The sequence below is a fragment of the Sphaeramia orbicularis genome, chromosome 24 (genome assembly GCF_902148855.1).
Source record: "Sphaeramia orbicularis chromosome 24, fSphaOr1.1, whole genome shotgun sequence".
NCBI lineage: Eukaryota > Metazoa > Chordata > Actinopteri > Kurtiformes > Apogonidae > Sphaeramia > Sphaeramia orbicularis.
Genome location: NC_043979.1, coordinates 42,156,499 through 42,173,768, shown reverse-complemented (window position 1 = coordinate 42,173,768; position 17,270 = coordinate 42,156,499). Strand labels below are relative to the sequence as shown.

Below are 17,270 nucleotides of genomic sequence, written 5' to 3'. Positions count from 1 at the left end.
TGGACAGCCCACTATGTTTTGATTCATAACTTTTGAACCAGACAAGTTTTAGACAAATATTACATATAATTGTATTTTATGCAAGAATTACAAAGTTCTCCAAAGTTATTTTGACATATTCATCCTAAATGTATTCAGTGTATACCTTAAACCCTCTATTTTACAATCTAATAATTGGTTAGAGGGAAAAAAAAAATTTTGATCATACCTTAATAGCAAAAGTTTTGACAAATGGCAGCGTCACAGATGGACAACAAAAGTAAATATCAAATTAAACTTTTTTTATTTCAATTATCAATATCATATACTTTTTTTTTTTAATATTTACACCTAACAAAAATATTAACATTATATTCAAACGTATTTTACAAAGATATATGCATTTATTAATTTTAAACAGTGTGTTTAGAATATGACATAAATAACATAATAGTCAAATATCAATTTATTTGGAATAAATTTAGTTTATTTATGAGAGTTTATAGAATGAACCCAGAATGACGGCACAAAACTTTGTCACTTTCCAAACATTCACACTCTTAAAACTCCTAAAAACAAATTTTCACTAATTTTTTTCTCATTTCAAAATACGTTTTCCTGAAAATATAAGTAATTACCTACCCAAAAACATAAATTAAGTGTAGATTATTGTAATTTAATTTTTTACACCAGATGTTAACCTTCCCTTAACTTCGCCCTGATGTTAACAAAAGCCAAAAATAGGATATGGTTATTCTTTATGCAGCAAAAGTGGAGGCAAACAGTGGTGTGTTCTCTGTCAGCCTGGCGTCAGATTTATTTTTATCAGGCATTTTTTACACTGGTGCATCACTGCATGTCAACATGACAAACCTAAACAAAGATAGTTGATTGATTTAGTCCCAGCGTGTTGTGTTATGATATGTTGTATAATATGCAGTCAATGATACGAATAAAAGAGGAGTCGGCCATCAAAGAAGCCGCTTCATTTTTTCGCATATGATATTGATGACATGCGCTAACAGCTGACAAAAGAAAGATATGAAATGTTGACACAGGTTTCCCTCCTCCTGAGGGTGTGATGTTTTGCAGCCAGTCAGCTTTGTGCCCACTCAGGTGTGGATTCAGCACAGAGGGGCCACCTGAGACTTAACCCAACCAAAACATGCTGTGACAAACACCAGCCTGGCAGCATTACACAACAGCTGGGTCAACACAAAGAGTCTGCTTATGTGTCATTAATCGAAAAATCAAAAAGCTACTTTTTATGCATGGAGATTTTTTTTACTTTTATATACAGTTCAAACAGGAGTGGAGCTGCTGATCTGGGTGCAGCGTGCTGGCTCTGTCTCTCTCTTTAAGGGTAGCCAGTCTGTCGCTTTGCTCCATTCACATCCACACAATAGCGGGAACAAAACAGCACTTTGTCGCCCACTGCTAAGACCATTAGACGCAGGCCACCAAGAGCCGAGGACGCAAGTGTAGCGTGTGTAACTCAATCAATCTGATCTCCGCTGCTTGTTTCGGTCTGAAATACCAACACCAGCCCCTTCCCCTCCTGTTACACATGAGTGCTGTAGCAAAACAAATGGGTTAAGTGCTTCGCAGCTCAGATGTGCAGTCCTCTTCCTCCACTATCCTCTGCTTACAGTTTTATGTGCTGGACTAAACTAGTGTTACTTAAAGTCAGTGTTCTGACAATAGAAGTGGATTACTTTCTTAAGATGTACCCTGTCTATAATCAGGAACAGAACATGCAAAAACACACACGCAAAGGCTGTTTTCAATAGAAAGCGAGTGTCTCAAAATGTCACAAAATTGTCCTTAACCCATAAAGATTCAGTGCTACTTTTGTGTCAGTTCCCAAATGAATTTTTCTCTCTATTTGACCTTTCTTAAGTGATTTATCACCATTTTTTATAATACTGTCCACTGTATTTTGCATTTTTTCAGTGGAAATCATGTATCTTCTTATATTTAATTCACTGATTGTGTACAAGTTCATAAAAGGTCAGATTAAAGTTAAGGCTTATAATATCAGAAACAGAGAAAACTGAGGAAAAAGTGACTTTTTAAACAAAATATATCATTAACTGAACATAAACCAAGTGTCTCCATCCACTGCCATTTGCCAAACACCATGGGTTTTACTGGTGAATCAATGTTGTAGAAGATGACGGTGTTTCCATGTTCACTACGGAGCCTCTGACCGTCCACATGGGTCATATCTGACGACCATGAAAAGACAATAAACTGTATTTTATACCAATTATTTACATGGATCGATAGGATTAGTGGATCAACAGGTATTAAATGTTTTACTTCAGTAGTTGCTTTTGGTCACCTATTACAAATTGAGAATCTATAGTCAATGATGCCAGAGGATATGTTTTCCTTCATATCTTTACTTTACATGCATATCTCTGGTATGCCGATAGACAGAATTTTGCTTTTACTTTGGCAAAAAGGCCAAGTGACATTTAAACCTTTCAAATGCAACCTCTGTTCTATCTGTAGCTAACCCAGAAGCTGCATTCCTTTCATTCTCTTATTCATTCAACATTCATATGACACCACTACAGCATGAATATCCTTAAAACCCAGGATGTCATTTGTGTGATTGTGCCTTACAGAACTGAGGTTTTATAAAATTTAATACACAAGAAGACGAGGCAGAAATGTAAAGAAAACACCTTCTTTTCCATCTTTTGAAAATGCCTTTAATATGCTGAGAATAGGACATTGTTATGACACTGAATAGAATACCAATATAAATAGATCATGTTATTGGGTAATAAATTTAACAGCTCTACTCAAATAATATGAATATATGTTAAAATGAATAAGAAAGTAGAAACTGAGGTGTTTTTAACATTTAGTGCTAAAGTCTATTCATAATAATTAACTTAAGCTAGTTTTGACACTGTCCTTCATTCCAAACGAGGCAAAAACAAAAGAATCTCAGAATATTATTACACCAAAGTCTGCTCCCAAAGAGTCAGATTTGGTCCGATATTTACTGAAATCTTCTTAGGACTTTGATCCTCTTTTGCCCCCACTGGCTTACCGTAGAGCTAAGACGAGCTCAGAAGTGAGATGTTTTGGGGAAACACTGCTCCGAGGTTCACACACATTCCTGCACACATATCACCAAAGTCTGTCTGAGCAGCACAGATTTAACTCCTGGGATCTGACCCTGGATCAGACTTTATCCTAGTGCTGCTTGAAGACAAAACACTGTTCTGTCAGAGCCCCGCTGCCAAAGTCACTTGGCAGTAAAACATATTTTGTAGTCTTTTCCTATTTAGAAAAAAAACATGTGCAAAAGCAGATGCACATACTGAGGGCAATTGTCCTCCCAGCATGCCAAGGGGACAGAGGGACCACCATACGGACTCCCTTTACTCACTCTGACCATGTGTGTTTCTGTACAACACACAGTTCTATGTAGGAGTACTTAATTTAAAAAAGGCAACACATTTTTATTCTTGTTAACCTTAAAATGCTGCAACACAAATTCACACTGTAGATTAGGTTTGCCTGCACAGAAACACTTCCTAACATGCATAAACATCTTAGGTTTTCATGCATTTAAACACAAATATACTGCTAGACATTTCTAAATCAGCTATTTTCTGTTATTTCTTACCACAGTAAAAGCTTTAACCATGTATAGTTGCAAAAAAAATTATTAGGCCATCAAAAGTCATCGAAAACAATGGTTACGCAATCATGTACTAACTCCTGTGTGTATAATGTGACTAAAACAGACAGAAAAGAAAACATGGAATGTCTAAAAGCACTGTTTTTGTCAGTACAATGCCATAGAATGATGTAAGAACTGAAGTGATTTTGTTTATTATGAAGAAAACCACTGAAAATGGATAGATATCAGCTCTGAAATTAAACTCTTATGAGCTATTTTTGTTGTTATCATTATATTTGTCGAAATAAATGTACCTTTAGTTATACCAGGCATTAAAATGAACAAGAAACTGAAGAAAACAAGGGTGGTCTAATAATTTTTTTTGCGACTGTATGTGTACTTAATAAGAAAAAAGGCAACACCTTAAATGAATTAACATAAATTCATACTGTAGACGGTGTTTCCCTAGTATACACAAACATCTATGGTTTTCATGCATTTAAACACATATATACTGCTTGGCATCTTTAAATCACAGTTATTTTCTGTTATTTCTTATCATAATAAAAGCTCTAAACATGTACACTGCAGAGGTAATTCCCTAAAATAGCTTAAAGTTTAATTCATGTTGCATTTACTGATGTGTATCCATGGTATATGTCATTTAATTCAAGAGAAAGAGTCAAAATAACATAGTTTAGACACTGACAAACTCTAAGCTAAATAAATAAATAAAACAGGTACTATGTAACATACAGGACAGAACAAATATGTATATAAAAACTGTGAATTATTAAAAACTATGGTTGTCTAATAAAAAAAAAAATATTTAAACTGTTTTTTTTAATTTGTTAGTAAATGGAATATGCCAGCTACATCAACATGTGACTAAATTAAATGTACCTTTTTATGCATTTCTATCAATTTTTTTTTAAATAATTGAAAAGTAAGTACACACATCAAGAAAGTACAGTACATAGACTTAACATGTTTACGAACTGATTCATATGTACATTTATGTTAAATTTATTACATTTCATTACTTTTTCTGTGATTAATGACCACTGATGGGTGCATATGTAATTGACTTCTTGATTTTATTGTTTTTTTAAGTTGTTCATTCTTTTTAATTTCAAAGTTTGAGACAAATAAACAAATTTTTAAAATAATATATATATATTTTTTTTATATTTTAGTCTAGAAATACATAACTAAATATTGCGGTTATAAAAGGAGATGAATGTTGACCATAATCACAACATAAACCTTAACTTAACCCCAAAACAAGACAAGCCTTAAGTCTGAAATGTAATGATTTACATTGTACAGTCCCCACTCCCCACGGTGTCACATTCACCCCCTGTAATGTAGGAAAAACATGGCCGCCTGCACACACACACACGCACGCACACACACACACACACAGACACACACAAATATTAGCAGCTGCAAACAGATGGTGGAGCCAGGCGGACAGACGATGTGTTTCTAACAAGCGCATCTGCTTTTTCACTTTCCAGCTCTCGTTTTTTTTTTTTTTTTTTTCACTCAAGCTCTGTCTCCGAGACAAAGACACACATACACACACACACATTCTCTACTGTATGAGAACAGAGTGAGGGTGACAAACGCATACAGCAGAGTGTTCACACAGAGGTGACATCCAGACGGTGAAGGAGCCTCCGCTGTAGCTTTACAATCACAAACATCACCTCTTCACACACTTTCACATCGGCACAATGTCACAATAACCGCTTTAAAAGTTATTCCGAATTTCATTGTTTCGAAAGACTCTTGTTCCTGCAGAATCTTCTACTAGCGCTGAAACTAATGATCATATTCATTGTTGATTAATCAGTTAGTTTAATTCACAATCAACTGATTCATTACTTCTTTCTATAAAAGGGTGAAAAAGGTGCAAAGTTGATGTTTTTGTTTGGTTCACAACGCAAACGCATTCAGTTTAAGTGTCACAGAGAAGAAAAGAAACTAGAAAATATCAGATATATACAAAAAATTGTTGTTTAACTTCATTTCAGGAAATTAATGAAGTGTTAAGTTTGCAGTTTGCTCATGCTCAAATGCTCTGTTAACTGCAGCTTCATTATCAAATCCTTAGTCATACAGTAAAATGTGCCTGTTCATACATCTGACTATATATTGAGAAAGACATTGGAAAAAAATGATCGTTATCAAAGCCTGTTTCATCTTTTCTATTTTGTCAAATAAACATATTTTTTCACTTCTATTCAAAACATTATAGTAGACACAGATAAATTCCCAATCTTATATGAATTGGGAGCATTAGCAAAAAAAACCTTCACATTTACTGAATATATTGATTAATCACATAACTTTGTGTACCATTACACAAATAACACTGGTTTACTTTTTTTTCTTTTTTTTTTTCCAGAAATGATCTGCCTCAGACATTACATAAGCTAAATCTTACATATTTTAATAATAACAATTGGAAAACAAATCACAAAACCGTGCTGTTTATCTAATGTTTTCAGTGTATCTGACAACGTGTTATTGGTTCATGTACTTTTATCCAATAGATTTATAAATCGTCCAGTATAAAGAACATGTAAAGTGAATGTATTGTGACAGTGTTTTGAAGCACATCTGGTAGCTCTGAGACAGTAAAACCCATTCTATCATTAATTCTCAGAATTTCCCACTTCAACCCAACACTGCAGTATTTTCCAACCTTGGGGTCGCAACTCCACATGGGATCATCTGGAATTTCTAGTAATTGATTTTTTTTTTTTAATTACTAATATATATATTTTTGTAATAATTCAAAACATATTTTAGTATATTTAAAACACCACACACTTTTCCTAATAAAAATCAAGTTCAAATAAAATGGATACAATATCGGAGAGGGTATATCTTGATTGACCCGATCATGTGACCACACACGTTACTACGCTTCAACCTGTCGCAGGTCAACAGTCACAGTCAGAAAACCGAGAGAATGGAAAGAGAATGGAAAGATTTTTTTTGCCCACCTGGCCCCGCTAAGACATCTCCAAAAGAAAAATCTTTGTGTTTTGAATGTCTTGGGGTCACCAGAAACTTGAGATATTAAAATGGGGTCATGAGCCAAAAAAAGGTTGGGAACCACTGCTATACAGTATCTCGGAAACTGCAGCCAACCAGCATTTTTAATAGGGCTGCACGATACTGGAAAAAACTGACATTGCGATTTTTTTTAACCCTGCGATATATACTGCGATATGAAATAGCTGTGTGGTGCTGATGTAAATGGTCAAACGATTTAGTTATGTTATCTCTTGTGGTAACAAAAGCAAGATCGACACAGAACAGACGTTTATAGCTGACATTGCTTTTCTTTTTGGCACCAAGTCTTCATTTTGGTGATTTTCTCTTGTTCGCGCCTCATTTTTCAATGTTGTTATCAGCAACTTACTAGGGATGTGTATTGGCAAGAATCTGGCAATACGATACAAATCACAATACTAGGATCACGATACGATATATCACGATATATCATGATACTGTTAAAAAAAAATTTGTTTGTTTCTTTTTTTAAATGATTATTTCGTAGAAGAATTGAATTACACCAGAAATATGCACAAATACTAAATACATTTTATTTTATCACAACAGGATCTGATGCTATATCACAAAATTTTCCTTTGTTAAAACTTAAATTATGTTTTACAGACATTACAGTTTAAGATCCTGTTCAAATGTTCATATTCTATTAGATCATAAGTAACATCATGACATTATTTTTGTGCAATCCCAACAAAGGAACTAACATTATTTAATAAAAGAGTGTTATATAATAATAAATAAAATATATACAAAAAAAAACACCAAAAAAACAAAAATGAACCTCCACAATATCTGCATTTGAATAAATACCTAAAAATATCGATACAGTACTTTTTAATATCGATACAGTATTTTGAAATGAAATAACGCGATATATTGCAGAACTGATATTTTCTTACACCCCTACAACTTACTCCATGTGCAGGGGTGTGGTCTGCTTTGGCAAACTGATTAAGAATGATTCCGACTGGTGGATCGCTGTGCGCAGTGAGAACACGTTGAGTCCGTTTGCCTCCTACATTGCAGGACCTGCGACGTGACTATTGCGAACACATACATTGCGATGACGATGCTCAAACGATACATTGTGCAGCTCTAATTTTTAACTTATTTTTCTTTATTAGTGGCCAAGGTTATTATCGTTACCGAAAACTAACGAAATGACGAAAACTAGAATTGAAAAAACATTTTCATTAACTGAAATAAACAAAAGCTATAGTTAAAAGAAAAACCGATAACTAACTGAAACTGGATTGTGTGCTTACAAAACTAACTAAAACGGATTAAAATTATGGATAAAATTCCCTTAGTTTTCGTCTTTGTCAGCATCGAATTGATATGAAATCGATTTATTTTGCTCTAGAAATTTTAGCTAGCAGCACCATATGGCACTTCACGGTCCGTCATTTCTTGTCACTTGTCGTTTAGAGTCGTCTTCTCGTCCCCACTAGGGGTGTTAGAAAATATCGGTTCTGCAATATATCGCGATATTTCATTTCATAATACTGTATTGATATTATAAAAAGTACTGTATTGATAGTTTTAGGTATTTATTCAAATGCAGATATGTTAATATTTATTATTATTTAACACTGTCTTATTAAATAATGGTAATTTGAAGCATCCTAAAGGCACTTTTTACTGTCTGAGAGGCAGATGCTCGTTCCTTTGTTGGGATTGCAAAAAAAGAAGTTCTGATGTTAGTTCTGAACTAATAGAATATGAACATTTGAACAGGATCTTAAACTGTAATGTCTGTAAAACAGAATTTAAGTTTGAACACGGGAACATTTTGTGATATAGCATTAGATCCTGTTGTGATCAAATCAAAATGTGTTTAGCATTTGTGCAGATTTCTGGTGTAATTCAATTCTTCAAGGAAATAATCATTAAAAAAAAAAAAAAAAAAAAAAAAAAAAAAATTGCCTTTTTAACATTATCATGATATATCGTGATTTATCGTGTATTGTGATCCTAGCATTGTGATTTGTACTGTAACGCCAGATTCTTGCTGATACACAGCCCTAGTCCCCACTCTACCTGGAAACATGGAGACTAAAGTTGGGAGAATTCAGAGTCCTGTCTGGGATTTATTTGAAAATGACGGCGAAGAAGATAAAAGACACGACAAAACTAGCAAACCTGCTCTAAAAACTAATTAAAACTAACTGAATTAGAGAAAAAAAAGTCAAAACTAAATAAAACTAAACTATAATGAAAAATCCAAAACTATTATAACCTTGTTAGTGGCTCCAACTTGATAAGGTTTCACTAATTTTCTTCCAGAACAATATATTTGACAGAACGAGGTTTTTTGAGTCCAAACTATCACAGAAGCAAAAGAAACTGCGGAAAATCAGTAGAAATATGTGCTTAGCGGTGCTGCAGTTGACAGTAATAGATAGGGAATGCCCGGAGGTTTTAGCCTGGTATAACCATCTAAACACTGTCACTAGAACACGAAGAGGGGGAGGATCAAAGAGGGATCCAGCTTTACACTGGCCAGAGACTGACTTTCTAAACCAGGAATGACGCAGCTCTGCCGACTCATCCTGCGGCAGTGAAATCAAGGGGATTGATGTCATGGAGGCCGAGAGAGTTTGTAGATATGAGAGGACGGTTGCACGGTGTGAATACGAGTCTTAAAAATGCATACAAAGCGTGGGTGATTCCCAGCACCCCAAAGAGAAAATAAAAGCTTTAGATAAGCAGCAGGGACACAGGGATGTGACACCGGGCTTTCTCAGGCTCTTATCATGTTGGTACAGTTGGTCAGGAGAGGGGGGGTGGAATGAAGAAGTGAGTAAACATGGATGACGAGGCTGATAGCGGCGGCTCTGCACCTCAACAACAGAAACATGGGACCATCGACTGTCTGAACCAGCCAAACCGCTGTGCTGTTCACATTTTCCATGCCCCCTCCTCCTGGGAACCACATCACACTCACACAACCATACACACATATACAAGTCCACACACTCACTATCACCAAAAAAAAAAAAAAACCCACCAACTACTTTTCTCACAGCTCAACCCTCAGGCACAGGACAGAACTTCAGAACAGGACTTCAATAGATCTGGGTTTACAGGCCTATGAAAGCAGCAACACATTGGTTTTTGCTACTGTTTACATCCGGCTGTTTCGAACACACATGACAACCGAAAGGAACCACCAAAGGAAAACTCGCACATTTTAACATCAGACGGAAAAATTCGGACTCAGGGCTCTGTTAGGAAAACAGAGGCTGAACATACATCCTCACAAAAAAACATCATGGGGGAAACCACACTTGTGAATTCCTGGGCTGTGAGGTGGCAGATGGGTTTGATGGGGGGGGTGGGGCAGGCGGCGGTGATTGACAGTTCACCTGTAGCACCTGGAAGGGAGTGTGTGTCAGTGTGTGTGTGTGTGTGTGTGTGTGTGTTGGGCAGGTCGTAGCATGCTCCTGGCGCTGTTGTTGTCTGCTAGAGAGCATAGCACTTACACAACTCTGAGATCCTTTGACAAAAGCCTGAAAACACTCACCACACACACATGAGGCAGTCCTATCAGTCGCATACCTACACATGTCTTATAAAAATAACAGATTTGATTTCATTGCTAAATTATTGACGAGTGTATACGTTAAGAATGCATGTGCACTTTCTATTTATAGCTGAGAAATGACTCCAACTGTGTGAAAACTGATGTGATAATCATAAAGGATTGAATAATAATCTACTTTACATTCTAGCGTGTGAAAGAAAATAAGCCACAGGATGTTGTAAAATATGATTACACGTTTACATATATTTATTATCATTCCTCATAAATCTACCAATTATATTCCTGATTTACTGATCTTTACAAAAGGGCTGAACAAAGCGTATACAAAAAAGTGTATATAAGTGTATACAGTTGTGGAAAAAACTATAAGACCACCTAGTTTTGTTCGATTTCTTGTTTATTTTAACCCATAAAGACCCAAACATTCACCGCCGACCAAAAGTACTTACTGATATAAACATTTAAATACCAGTTGATCCACTAATTATATCAGTACATGTAAATAATTGGTGCAAAATACAGTTTTTCATCTTTTCATGGTCATCAGGTATGACCCATTTGGATGTTCAGAGGCTCCATAGTTACCATGGAAACAGTCATCTTCTACAACATTGATTCACCAGTAAAAACAATGCAGATGGATCAATGACAGTTGATTAAGACACTTGGTTTATGTTCAATTATTGATATATTTGTTGATAAAGTCATTTGTTTCTTCAGTTTTCTCTATTTCTGATATAGTAACCCTCAATTTTAATCTGAGCTTGTATGAACATCCATATGATCAGTAAATTAAATATAGGAAAATACCAGAAATTAATTTTAAAAAGCAAAATACAGAGGATAATATGACAGCGGATGGACACACTTGTTTTTATGTTCAGTTAATGATATGTTTTACTGAAAAAGTCCCTTTTCCTCCATTTTCTCTGTTTTTGATATAATACTCCACAATTTTAATTTGAGCTTTTATGGACATCAATCATGATCAGTGAATTAAATGTAGAAAAACTTCTGATTTTCACTTAAGAATGCAAAATACTGACCATAGTATTAGAAAAAATTGAGATAAATCACTTAAGAAAAGTTAAAAATAGTGGAAAAAATCATTTGGGAACTGCTACAAAAGTAGCACTGGATCTTTATGGGTTAATGTCTGGTCCAACTAAAGGTACATTTGTTTGGACAAATATATTAATAACAACACAAATGGCTCATAAGAGTTTGATTTCAGAGCTGATATCTATCCATTTTTCATGATTTTCTTGATAATAACCAAAATCACTTCAGTTCTTACATCAATATCTATGGCATTGTCCTGACAAAAACAGTTCTTTTAGACATTCCATGTTTTCTTTTCTGTCTGTTTTAGTCACATGATACACACAGGAGTTAGTACTTGATTGCATAACTATTGTTTTTGATGACTTTTGATGGTCTAACAATCTTTTCCGTGACTGTACATGTTTAGAGTTTTTAACACTTTAAGAAATAACTGAAAAAAAGTTGAGTTAGAGATGTCTAGCAGTAAATACACTACAAACAAGAAGTTAAGGATATTTTTAATTTTTGGGCTTTTGTTTTTTCAGTTGGGATTCTTGCACAGCACTTTTTACTTTTTTGAGTGTGAATTGAATTGAAACACATTTTTTTAATGACCAGACAAAGTTTTATTTACAAATAGCAAAAAAGACAAAAAAATAAAAATAAAAATTATATATATATATATATATATCCTTAACTTTTTGTTTATAGTGTATGTGTTTAAATGCATGAAAACCTAAAATGTTGCAAATTGGAGAGTGTTTCTGCGCAGGCAAACATAATCTACAATCTGAATTTATGTTAATGCATTTAAAGTTAACAACAATAAAAATGTGTTGCCTTTTTTAATTTTTAATTAAGTACACATACATCTGTTTTAGTCACATGACACACACAGGAGATAGTACTTGATTGCATAACCTTTGTTTCTGATGACTTTTGATGGTCTAATAATTTTTTCCGCGACTGTATTTTGGAAATGATACCTTTTGTATTCTATTTTTTTTGGGAAAAATAGTGATAATGTTATTTTTAATGCATGTATGCTCCTTCCTTTGGATCTGGGGAATATGATTTGCAAGCCCGAGCATCTCCTACCTTCATCATCAATATGTTTATCCTGCCATACTTACAATTGAAATCTGCAGAGCTACCCTACAATGTCAAAACACATACTGATCACAATTACCATGGCAAAGCCCCAGGTAAGATATGAGCATCTCTTTCAACATATTTATGAAGCTCAAACCAACAACTGTGTGGTGTTTTTGTAAGGTCACAACCTTAGCCACCGTATTTACTTGACATCGCATGCTTTGGTGCAGAAAAACACCAAGATTGCCACAAATGAAGTTTGAGGAATTTCTGTACATTTCTTGGCTTTTCCTTAAACTGGTACAACAATAACTCCTGCTGCCTATTTTTCCTCCTTCTCTTCCTGTGCTGCAGCAGGAGCACTCGACCAAAATTACAGGTATGGATGCCCCACATTGTAATCAAATGGCCTTTAGTCTCAAATGACCACTGGCTACACAAACAATAGGCACTTTTCTTTTTACATGCAGCCTCATATTATGCTGTAAACACCTATTATAACTTTACCATTCTGACCTTCAACAAAACATGCCACTGGGACTTTGGGTTGGCACTTAGAAATTTTCCTTTTGTTTTCTGAAGTATGACAGCAGGATACAGATGACCAGAAATGCACGACCAGAATGGGAGTGATTAAAAGAGATGCCAAATATTAGACCATATCTTCCTCGCATCTCGACTTTGCAACAAATTGTGTGAGGTGACGAGGAAGGATAAAGTCTAAACGCACTCTACTGTGACTTTTTGGTGCTTTAAATTCTCCACCAGTGTTTTAAAGATGCTGTGTACTCCCCAAGCCACTTGCCTTGGCACCATATAATTTTCACAGCATGCCTTTGAGCTTATAAAGGCAGCCAGATGTGTATGTGTATGTGTGTATGGCCTACGCCTCCTGCAGCTATGCTATATTTACCTTTACAGAACTCTCCCCTTTTACAGTAACGGCGCTTGTCCAAGGTGCGTGTCCAAACAGATCCTTTACATCCTCACACAAACATGCACCCAGGATGTGATTGGGATGAACAGTTTCAAGTCAAGTCATCAGCAATGCACACAAAAACACAAAAACAACAGGAGCAGCAATTACTTTAGAGGTGGGTGCATGGGCAGGTCTCATTTTTTATGCATACACAGACCTTGGTGCTGCAACTGCATATATATTTTTTTCAATATGTGCTGCAGGATGGAGGTCTAATGAGGTTTAGGGTGCAGACTAACCCATGCACGCACCTATTTGGATGTTATTAGACTTTTAAAGTGTATAGATAGATTTCATATTAACTGTGATGAACATTATACAAAGACATATTATCTGTTGCAGGATATCACACCCAGCTGTAACTTCACCTCCAATGGAAATGAGTCTAATGTATGTTTATCTGCTGCTGGTGGTGGTGGTGGTGGGGGGCTTGGCATTAAAATATTTGGGATCCCCTGACTGCCCTACGTGGCCAAGGCATTTGGCCTACATTTTAGCTCTGCCCTTTGAGATTTTAAAGTGCCCCCCCCCCTCCTCTAGTTTTCACTCAGGACGATGGAAAGAGTCAACATGACAAAAAACTGTGCTCAACATTCCCAGATTTCAGTCCCAACTCACCCTTGATCCTGCGCTACATGCCGATTTCTGCTCCTTGTTGGATGAAAAAAAAAAAAAAAAAAAGAAAGAAAACTCGTTTTGCTCGACGACGATGACGCTCAAAACAAATCGATAATCCTCATATAAGTTGTTTGTTTTTTTTCTGAGGTTGCGTTCAGGCTCCAATGATGATAATAAATATCTCGAGACTCTTTAATTAAATGAGCGCAGCTTTTTTAGAACAAAAAAAAAACTCGCAGAGGGAAACGCAAACTCAGCCCAAAACCTCTTTCAACTCCATGTTTTCGGAGCGTTTTCAGGAGTTTTTCTCGAGTGCAAAACGCGTAGAAAACAAGCAGAAAAGTTCTCCAACTTGGCCGTGGATAACGCCGTAGTCTTCTTCTCTCCTTGGGACTCCTGGTATGTTTATAGTAGTGGTCCCTCCAGTCCAATGGAGGCGTTCAGGACAGGGCAGAGAAGCGCTTATGCTGCGTTCAAATGCCACGGAAAATATCGGAAACATCAGAGTCCCAGGAACGTCAGTGCGTAAAAAGTTCCCAACCTGGGGATCGGGGAAATCAAAATAGATCGACAGCTGTGAAAAAAGTGAGAAATACAAATAAATATAAAGTGGAAAGTAGAGAAACGTTTTTGTTGCACATTATAATTAATTAGAACGAGCAACAGGATTTAGTTTTGGAATATTAACCCTTTCATGCATAGTGGTCACTCCAGTGGACAGCTGTTCAAAGCTGTACTATTATATGTATATTCATGGGTTTTGTTGGTTTTTTTTGTTGTTTTAGTTCCAATACAGTAGACGTTTATGCACCATCACATAGACTGTAATTAGGTTTAGGTTTAGGTTAGTTTATTTCAGATACAGACATAATACAAAACATATGGAGCAAAAAAATAAAATAAAATAAATAAATAAATAAATAAATAAATAAATAAATAAATAAATAAAATAATAATAATAATAATAATAATAATAATAATAATAATAATAAACAATACACAAATAAAAAAAATCAAACAATAGAAAAATAATCATGACAAACAATACACAAAAAAACAAATAATAGAAAAACAAAGAACAACTGTTGTGCCTGAAAGGGAGTAGGAAGAAGCCACTGCTTATCCAGTCCTACCCCCTAATTCCAGTTCTAATTCTAATTCATACCATTATTGTAACTTTGCTGTTTTTGATAAACCTGATCTGCACTAACATGTTTGAGTGTAAATCAATTGCTTACTATAATTAACAGTTTTTTTTTTTAACATTTTTTTTTTTTTTTTTAGCTCCTGGAATATATTAAAATGTGAGAAAATACATCAGATTAGCAGCATTAACAATGTTTTTATTTTATAGTTTTCACACAATATATCAGTAAATACATGTTTCTTTGCTTCAAAAATTAAATGCATGGTGTCCAGCTGAGTGAACATTTTTGGAACTCCATGAAAAATAGGTTCATGAGAAAAATTTCAATCGCATTGTTTTTTTGTTTTTTTTTATGCTTAAAGACTAATAAAAACCCTCAGGGGAAAAAAATCTTGATTAAGGTTCTCATAATTTATACATGAAAGGGTTAAAAAAGAAAAATCACATGCCTTTTGATTCAAAACAATTTGTCTTTTAAAGCTACAAAAATCTGATGTGCAAGAAAAAGCAAGAAAAAGTCGTGATTTTTTTCCTTATCATGATTAATTAAAGATAAATGCATAATTAAAAGTCTGAATAAGATAAGCAAAAAAAACACATGCACTTTGATCCAGATGAGAATAGTTGCAATTTGTCATGAGGCTGCAAAAATTTTATGTGCAGGAATCGTAAGAAAAAGCAAGAAAAAGTCATATATACACTGCAAAGCAAAACAAAAATATAATGGTGCAAAGAAGCAAGCAGACTGTAAGAAGAATCTGTAACAAATAAGGAAACACGCTCATCTTGTGTTCCCATCTTACCCGACTGAAACCATCCAAATGTGCGCAAAAACTGCAGAATTCCTTCAAACCTCGACTGGAGCTGTGTTGTCGTATGGTCGCGGCGGACCGTGAAGGCATCAGAGGGTCCAGATGCCTCCGCTGCGCCGTCCCCTCTGCTCTGACATCACACCGGAGGAATCTGAGGAATGCCGGGCTCCTGGGAGAAGTCCTCTTCGTTTAATGGTTTTCCAGGGGCCACAGAGGTGACTAAACGCCGAACAAAGGAGGACCCTCACATATTTATGTCCCCCCCTTTTCTGCCTTTTTGGCCGTGGATGAGTTACAGCCTCACTGGGGCAATTTATTTGCATAACCTACATTTTTACAGCGTGTAACTTCAGGTTCTGTGGATGGGCAATTAGGATGAAATTATATAGAATGCAAAGGATATACTGAGAAATAACAAACTAATGTATGAATATAGAATAAGAATATAAAGTGGCAAATATGATTCTGTCTATATGCACTGTTGTGTTTGTATAGATAGAGTTCAAATGTTTAGTTATTTATTACTATTTTTTATTTTTTGCATTACCGTATACATGCACATTTTCATCTATCTATCTATCTATCTATCTATCTATCTATCTATCTATCTATCTATCTATCTATCTATCTATCGTTCTATCGTTCTATCGTTCGTTCTATCGTTCTATCTATCGTTCTATCTATCTATCGTTCTATCTGTCGTTCTATCTATCTATCGTTCTATCTATCGTTCTATCTATCGTTCTATGTTCTATCGTTCTATCGTTCTATCTATCGTTCTATCTATCGTTCTATCTATCGTTCTATCTATCTATGTATCGTTCTATCTATCTATCGTTCTATCTATCGTTCTATCGTTCTATCATTCTATCGTTCTATCTATCGTTCTATCTATCTATCGTTCTATCTATCGTTCTATCTATCGTTCTATCGTTCTGTCTATCTATCTATCTATCGTTCTATCGTTCTATCATTCTATCTATCTATCTATCTATCTATCTATCTATCTATCTATCTATCTATCGTTCTATCGTTCTATCGTTCTATCGTTCTATCGTTCTATCTATCGTTCTATCGTTCTGTCTATCTATCTATCTATCGTTCTATCGTTCTATCATTCTATCTATCTATCTATCTATCTATCTATCTATCTATCTATCTATCTATCTATCTGTGCTGTTATTGTATTGTGTTGTATTGGTGACAGACTGAGTAGTGAATGTGTTTACGCTCTAAAAATTATGCAGAATTCATTCATTGTATTTCCTTATTTTTGTCGATTAATGGTTATACCTCAGTCAGGAAGATGAAAA

General features: G+C 35.1%; 1 protein-coding gene across 2 annotated transcripts in view; it reads right to left on the bottom strand.

The window, feature by feature from the left end:
* The window catches only part of LOC115414945 (tyrosine-protein phosphatase non-receptor type 14-like), a 64,346-nt gene extending 49,929 nt beyond the window's left edge, over positions 1-14,417 (bottom strand). The window contains exon 1 of one of the 2 annotated variants that reach the window (XM_030128313.1): positions 13,999-14,417. The gene's annotated coding sequence lies outside the window, so the exon portion shown is untranslated. The remainder of the gene's footprint in view (positions 1-13,998) is intronic. The other variant, XM_030128315.1, reaches the window with a different exon arrangement.
* Positions 14,418-17,270: the final 2,853 nt, after the last annotated feature.